The sequence below is a fragment of the Arvicanthis niloticus genome, chromosome 22 (assembly GCF_011762505.2).
Source record: "Arvicanthis niloticus isolate mArvNil1 chromosome 22, mArvNil1.pat.X, whole genome shotgun sequence".
NCBI classification, from domain to species: domain Eukaryota; kingdom Metazoa; phylum Chordata; class Mammalia; order Rodentia; family Muridae; genus Arvicanthis; species Arvicanthis niloticus.
In genome coordinates, this window is record NC_133429.1 from 19,317,158 (window position 1) to 19,323,239 (window position 6,082).

The following is a 6,082-nucleotide window of genomic DNA, read 5'->3' on the forward strand; positions in this document are numbered from 1 at the left end:
TGGCCTCTTTTTCATGAATTGTTATCACATGCATATATGGATTTATGTAAATATGTAAAATAGAAAAATATGCTTTATAAATATATTTTTCTTATAAATATGTATTTTATATGCTTATAAAATATGTCTATATATAAATGTAATAACACATGTAAATATATAAGCTATTATACACACACACACATACATACATAAATGTTACAGGATATTTGATCACACTGTAAAATCCAAGATTGTATTATTTACTAAAAAACCCTGTTTCTAGTTGTGATGTGGCTCAACCCTTAGCACATATCCTTAATTCCTCTGGCCAGAATACAGACATTTTCTTAATCCCAAACAATGAAGGTAAGTTAGTTTGTAGAAGGAAGCACTCATGTTTGAAAGTGATGTCTAATGGAGTGGCAGACAAAGTGATGAGTCAGAGAAAGATTTGACAGAATAGGATATGCCCAACTCTCTCGAGAAGAGAGAGGAAAGGGAAGCTACTTAAGGGGCTGTGCAGAGAGAAAATAAGAACGAAAAAAAGGAAGTTTTACTGGGACAGTTGTACAGAGACAAGTTGCAGAGAGAGAGAGAGAGAGAGAGAGAGAGAGAGAGAGAGAGAGAACGAACAAGCTAGACACAGGTGAAGACAGAATGAGTCAGAAAATAAGAAGGAGCCAGAGATCAGAAGAGATTGGCAGAGGTAGATAATCTGTGGCCAAGCAGAGCAATTCTAGGAGAAGCCTAGAGAAGCCAGATTGAATCAGTTAGCATGAAGAGATGTTTGAGCCAGAGCAGCTGAGTTGAACCAATTTGTCAGAGGTCAGAAAAAAACTAGGAAAGGGTGAGCTTATTCAGCAGCAAGTCTCAGAGGCTGAAAACATTCTAGGCCTAGATGAGATTGTACAGAGGATAGAAACTTCCAGGACTAGGCCTAGGTTAGCAGACGGAGGCAGTAAGCCTTGGAAATGACTATTGGAGCAGGAGAATAAATGATACTTTTACATTTACACACACACACACACACACACACACACACACACACGAAATGTCCTCGGTCTGTATAATATTACTCACATGTATATTTTTAGAGCTGACCCTTTGGCATTGGCTAACCAGTTAATGTGCTCTTCCATTAAGAAGACCATTTCTCCCACTCTCAGAATTCGTTAGTTGCCTGTAGTTGTGTGTGTAGGGCTGAGGCCTTGGGGCTTTCCCCCATTGTAGCATGAGGCCTTTTGGTATCATTCTTGTTCAGCTCCTGTGTAGGCAGCCATGTTGGTAAGACTTTATGGGCATAGCCTCTGACATTACTCAGAGATGCAATCTCACAGCAAACTCCCTGACCCCCTGGCTCTTACAATCTTTCTGCTCTGTGCCTGGGTAGTTGGACACAAGCTGCTCCTTCTACTTCAGCCTCCCAGGTACTGAGATTTATACATGTATGGCACCACGGCTTACTTGTTGTTGTTGTTGGTTTTTTTTTTTTTAATCTAATTTATTTTATTGATCACTAGGTAAACAGTCACATAACCAAAATGTTAGAAATATTAGAAATTGAGACTTTATCTGAGGCTGTCCGGAAGCAGTAGGACGATGGAGCGGAAGAGAAAGGTTGGTCAGCTGCTACGTACTGCTCTGAGATAAGAGCAAGAGGCCCTGTGTGCTACAGTCGGGTGACTGCTGACAAGGGCAAGATGCTGCTTATTTCAAACTGACAGAAGAAAGCTTTGGAACTATTTTCACAACAAAGAAACAATATATCTAACCCAATGTAAACATTATAATATATATGTGTGTGTGTTTATATACATATGAATGTATGTATGTATATATCACAATTTTTGTTTTTATGTATTAGCTAAATGAATGGTAAAAAAATAAAGTATCACTGTGGTAGAAAAGCAATGCCTTGGGAAGTCTTTTTATCTGTCTGCCTGCCTATCTACCTTTCTGTTTGTTTTGGACCTTGGATCTACCCAGTTTATCTTCCTGGTTTTCTAGAGAAGGTCTCTTGAGTGACTCCCGATCCCCGTGTGGTGCTGCAATGGGATCTTGAACGTCAGTGTTCTATGTGCAGCCCTAACTACAAGGCTTTCTACAGGTGTCCTTAGACGTTAGCACTGGCCAAGACTAGATGGATTTGTAACTTAAGAGGCATTGGGAAGTGACCTCTTCCCAGATGTGTGTCTTTACCTCTTGTAAGCAGGCAGGTAGAATGATCCTCCCAATCCCATATGTTGTCCTCCTCTTGTTGGTCTCAGAAAAGTGAACCATGTTTCCTCAGTGCAACCTGAACGTGAATTTCTCTTCTTTTGAGTAGAGTTGATTTGATGAAGTCCACGTGACTCAGAGAGATTTACGTCTCTTAATTTTATGAATCCTGTATTTCCGTGCTCTGAGTATTTTTCCTGTGATTTTAAGCTCTCTGCTGCTTGAGTTCTAGAATATTTGGAACTTGAATTTGTCACCTGTTTCCTGATCTGTTATGTTGTACCAGGCCCCACAAAGGCACAGAATACACGGGGATGGATAGAAACTGACAGCATTTGTGAAGCTCACAGCTTCATGACCCTGGAGGAGGGATGCCACATACACATATAAATGAAAAGAAACCACTATGTGGTTATCGATAAAGAAATTCAGTACAGCAACCAAGAAACCTGTGGGGAAAGTGTCGCGGCCCTGGTGAGGTGGAACTGGATGGAGCTGGAAGGAGGCGAGTTCTAGGCTGTCAGGGAAGTGAAGCACCAGGCCATAGCAACTGCTGAGATTCTTAGCAACCGGTCCATTAGTCCCCATTGTCCTGTGCCAGTCACTTTGTGAATGCTAGATACATGTTCCCTGAGTTCAGTAACCGAATAAGAGGCTGACACAGGCACCCTGCTGAGGTGTGAGATGGCAGCGGAGTGTGGCAAGGTCATCTTCGAGGTCAGGTCTACTGTAGGGGCATCTTGTTCTCTCCCAGCACCTTCTCTTGCTGCCAGGGAAGGGTAGGGCCCGTATGAAGCTCACATTCGACTCGGCCCTGGCTCTGGCATCTGCCCCTCCCTTTCTGTGCCTTGGCTTCTGTAAAGTTACTCCAGTGACCTTACCGTGTGTTCTCACTCTTCCTCTCTCTTCTGGGGCTGACATCTTGGCTCCATTTCTCAGGTCAGCACACCAGAAATAATCAATCAATCTTTCTTTCTTTCTTTCTTTCTTTCTTTCTTTCTTTCTTTCTTTCTTTTTCTTCTTTTTTTAAATTTACCTGATCTATTTTTTTCTTTCTTCTTCTCCAACACACACACACACACACACACTCTTCACAAACTTAATTAATCTAATTTAATATCTTATAATATTTCTCTTTTTGTACATGTATGTGCACATGTGAATGGTCACACATGTGCCATGCCATGCCATGCCATGCACGCCCAGGTCAGAGGACAGCTGGTTCTGCCTTCCCACCGTGTGGTTTCAGGGAACTGAGCTCAGATAATAAGTTTGAGGTGCTGGAGCTGCTACTCACACATTACCTCCAAGCCTTCCCCCCTACACACACTTTTCAAACTCAGAAAAATGGATGTTATTCTACCCCCATAGCTGGCGTCACAAGGTACCTCTAACTCGGTGGCTTCAAACAGATTCTTACTGGCTGTGGTAGTGCCTGGCTGTGGTGGTGCACACCTGTAATCCCAATGCCCTGGAGGTTGAGACTTGCCTAGGCTACATAATGAGAGCCGGTCTATAAACAAAACAAAACCAGAAATGTATTCTTCTTTCAGAGTAATGGAGGTCAGACACTCCAAACCCAGGGGCTGGGCTTCATGACGAGAGGCTCTTGCCCAGGCTATCCTTACCCCTTTGTGTTCCTTGGTTAACGTTGGATACCTCTAATTTCATTATTCATCTACATACGGCTACTTTCCCTTGGTGCTGGTCTGTATTCAAATTTACCTGTCCTTACAATGACTGTGTTAGTCATTTAAAACTTGACTCCCTTCCCCCCCCCCCCCCAAAGACCCTATTTCCAAATAAGGTCACATTTGCACATACTAAGGTTAGAGCTTTAACATATCTGCTTTTAGAATCATGAGCCAATCGTCAACTGATGACCTACAATTGTCTATTGCTTGGCAATTTTAAAAATTATGTCGACAATCCCCATGGAATGAGCCTGTTACACCAGGCTAACAGTGTGTAGCCCAATGTGCTGCAGATATAAGTCTTTCCTTTGGACGTGACTTGGGAGAACTGACTTCAGCTCCCTGGCCGTCAGTCTCCTCATCGATAACATGGGGAGAAGAGACTCAGCTGTTCCCTGGTGGCCATGTTGGTTCTTAGCACAGCATCTGGCATGAGGATTACATCACAGACTTTATCATCAGGAGAATAGACTATTCTCTCTGTCCTTTGCTGTTTGCACACAGTCCCATGTACTTAGAGCAGGTGCTAACATTGGATTTCAGGGAATGAGATAAAGTCTTAGAACACCTACCTGTCTGTTGCCAGCCCCTTAAGCTTTCTAGACTAGACAATGCTAAATCAGCTCAAGATTTACCCATGGGACAAGGTCATTTTGCTGTTCTCTTGTCCCTCCCTGTCCCCATCCTATCTATTTGCTAAGCTAAAAGTATCATGAGGGAAAACTAGAAAGCAAACTTTGGGGGATATGTATGCACGTGTGCCTCAGTCTAGATTGACCCTGTGTGATTTTATTTTTTTTAAATTTTTTTTGTCTCCCATAAAGCTCCTCTCTCTGCTGTCTCTATCCTGCACACAGTCAGGTTCCACACAGGATGGATAGAACTGGCCTGTCTTGGGTTTCTGCCAGTTTCATGGGCTTTGATGCTGGTTCAGCTCCAGGGTAGCTGGGAAAGACAAACTACTATTTGTTACTTGGGGGTGGCAGGGAGGTGGGAAGGGAAAGAAAAAAAAAAGGCTCAGTCTTTTATCTCCGTGTCCTCTAAGTTACCAGTCTCATGGTGGAGGGAGGGAACAAGTGGGTTTTATCTTACTGCCAAGGGAACATCGGAGAGCTCAGAGCCCTGGGGGTGCATGCAGGGACCAGTGAGTAGAGAGGCCATGCTCTCTCAGGGAATGTGGTGCTTTTAGGGAGCAGGGCTACTGCTGGTAGCAGTGGCAGTCACCGTGGTGGTGTTTTGCCTGTATCATTTGCATGTAGTGACCATGGCCGCAGCGGTCAGAAGAAGGCGTCAGATCCCCTGGGACTGGAGTTACAGTTATAAGCTGACACATTGGTGCCATGTGGGTGCTTAGAAGCAAACCCAGGTCCTCTGCAAGAACAGTTGCCTCTCTTCACCACTGAGACATTTCTCCAGCCCTCTCCCCTTTCAAAGTATGGCTGCTTACTGAGGAGGCAGGTCAACGGGTGTGATGGTTTACAGTTGTAATCCCAACCCTCAGGTGGCCAGGCAGGAAGATGGCAAATTTCAGATCAGCCTGGGTTATACTAGTACAATGCTATTTTATCTTCTCCATCCTCACACAAACACCACACCCCACAAGAGCCCCCTACCCCATCAGGACACCACACTAGACCAACCAAATCACCACCACCACCACCACCACCACCAAAGAGTAGACTGTTCTTCCCTTCCTTCTCACTTGCATGTGGTCACATGGACTTAGCAGACTCGAAGACTTTTTTTTTTTTTTTTTTTTTTTTTTATCATATAAATGTTTCTTATCACATAAAATTGAAACACTGTACTTTAAGAAATAATTTTGGGTCAGGGTCTTATTGTGTAACCCAGGCTGCCTTAGATCTCACAAGTCTCCTGTCTCTGCCACCTAAGGAGCAAGGTGAAAGGCATCCGGCACTAGGACGAGCTTCATTTTGTCTTTTGATACACACGTATTTAATATGTAAGGTGGATGTGAAGGGTCTCATACCTAGCCTTTGGAGAACTGAAACAGGACAATTGTCACAAATTCAAGGCCAGTCTGGGCTTCCTAGTGAGTTTTAGTGCAGCTTGGGCTACAGAGTAAGACCCTGTCAAAAATAGCAAACAATTTTATGAAGTCTAACATGTACACACACATCGTTACTCTTCTCAGCTTCTGCTGTTGTCTTCAAGAAACAATTCAACCC